This window comes from Otolemur garnettii, unplaced genomic scaffold, assembly GCF_000181295.1.
Source record: "Otolemur garnettii isolate 467f Iridium unplaced genomic scaffold, OtoGar3 scaffold00145, whole genome shotgun sequence".
In the NCBI taxonomy this organism is placed as follows: Eukaryota; Metazoa; Chordata; class Mammalia; order Primates; family Galagidae; genus Otolemur; species Otolemur garnettii.
In genome coordinates this window covers 4,163,471-4,165,773 of record NW_003852540.1, presented here as the reverse complement: position 1 = coordinate 4,165,773, position 2,303 = coordinate 4,163,471, and the positions used below count along the sequence as shown (strand labels likewise).

At 41.2% G+C, this 2,303-nt stretch overlaps 1 protein-coding gene across 1 annotated transcript in view; it reads right to left on the bottom strand.

Moving 5' to 3' along the window:
* SMYD4 (SET and MYND domain containing 4) overlaps positions 1-2,303 on the bottom strand; it is a 55,501-nt gene that overhangs the window by 17,935 nt on the left and 35,263 nt on the right. The gene's annotated exons all lie outside the window — the stretch shown is intronic.

Here is a 2,303-nt window from a genome sequence, read left to right as displayed (position 1 = left end):
TTTTTTTTTTTTTTTCAGTTTTTGGCTGGGGCTGGGTTTGAACCCACCACCTCAGGCATATGGGGTAGGCACCTTACTCCTTTGAGTCACAGGCATGGCCCCCTGGATTTTTTTTCTTTTTTTGTAGTTTTTGGTCAGGGCTGGGTTTGAGGCTGCCACCTCTAGCATATGGGGCTAGTGCCCCACTCCTTTGAGCCACAGGTGCTGCTCTGGATTTTTTTTTTAAAACACAGGTGAATGTACCCAAAGGAAACATAATTCTGGAGAATACTCAACAGATATATTTTAAAAGGCAGCAATGGCCCAAAGAAGCAGAGGAAGATAGAGAAGAAAGGAGGGACCAACCTGAAATGTGATTGAGTAATATCATGAAACCAGGCCTGTGCTAATTTCAGATATTCCATATGCTTTAGGGTGGGGAAGAGAGTCTTGCCCCATAGCATCTCTCATGATACACCTATATTATGCCATACAACTTGGCAGCTGAATTAAAATTAAACATAAAAATACATATAAAAATAGGCTGACAAATTCTAGATTACCTAATGTGAGAAAATCAAAAGCACTAAGTGTATACAGTTTAGTTAAGCCACATTTAATATTAACCTGTCTCCAAATTCTAGGGTTATCCAACACCTAGTTTCTTCTCTCAAAATAGAGTTTACTACAAAAACTAAGAAAAGTATAATGAATGGGCCTGGTGTGGTGGCTCATGCCTGTAATTCTAGTACTCTGGGAGGCTGAGGCAGGTGGATTGGGCTGATTGCTTGTTGAACTCAGGAGTTTGAGAACAGCCTTAGCAAGACCAAGATTCTGTCTCTAACAAAAATAGAACAAAACAGCTGGGCGTCATGGTGGTTGCCTGTAGCCCCAGCTACTTGGGAGGCTGAGGCAAGAAGATCACTTGAACCCAGGAGTTTGAGGTTGCTGTGAGCTAATCTGATGTCATGGGACTCTAGCCTGGGCAACAGAATGAGACTCTGTCTCAAAAAAAAAGAAGAAAAAAGAAAAGAAGAAAGAAAAGTATAATGGATGGAGTAAATTAAAAGACATTTTCTGCTAAAATGGAGATCATACAATAAAAATACTGCAAATGCCATTTCTTTTTAAATAATAGTATGCCTACTGTCAGTACAGTCATACTGGAGATGTCACTCATAATGTTTTGGGCACATCCAACCTCCCTATCTAGGTTAAATAATGTTACCAGTAGAAGCTGGTTCAGGAAAGCAGGGCTAGGCTGGCTGGTCTGTATCTGGAGGAGGCCCCTTGATGGTTGGCCACCTAATCAAAGGACAAGCCATGTAGAGGCTGGCCAACAGCTTATGATGTAGTATGGTGTAAAAAGCTGTGCTGGATTCTTCTCTTGGAAATTAAGCATAGAAGAATGGGAAAAATTTGGCCAGGTGCGATGGCTCACGTCTGTAATCCTAGGACTCTGGGAGACTAAGGCGGGTGGATCACCCTAGCTCAGGAGTTCAAGACCAGCCTGAGCAAGAGTAAGACTTGCCTCTACTAAAAACAGAAAAACTAGCCAGGCATTGTGGTGGGTACCTGTAGTCACAGCTACTTGGGGAGGCTGAGGCAGGAGGATTGCTTGAGCCCAGAAGTTTGAGCCATTGCTGTGAACTATGACTCTACTCAGAGTGACAGAGTGAGTTTGTCTCAAAAAAAAAAAAAAAAAAGGGAGAAATTTGTCAAAGGGAAAGAGAAGAGACAGAGTAACTGAGTGAGTTAAGAGTCTGATACTTTACTCAATATCAGGCCCTGTTCTTTCTGCAGTCTGGTTTAACTATTGTTTCTATCCTTTCCAAGGAAAAAAATTAGCTTTCTCTAGATTCCTGTGCATGCATCCTTATAACAAACTTGTTATTACTAATTGAGACAGTTTTCCCTTACAATCAAAAACCTCTGTAATATAGATTTTAACTTTTTTTTGGCCAGGGCTGGGTTTGAACCCACCACCTCTGGCATATGGGGCCGGCGTACCCTACTCCTTTGAGCCACAGGCACTGCCCAGATTTTAACTTTTTAAAGAATTTTTACAAGCATAAATCTGTAAAGTTAAGTGAGATGAAACTACCATTTTACAAATGAGAAAACCAAGATCAAATAATTCTGGGTCACATAGATTTTTTTTTTTGAGATAGAGTCTCAAGCTGTCACTCTGAGTAGAGTGCTGTGATATCATAGCTCACAGAAACCTCAAACTCTTGGGCTTAAGCAATTCTCTTGCCTCAGCCTTCCAAGTAGCTGCGTCTACAGGCACCCGCTACAATGCCCAGCAATTTTTTTTTTTTTTT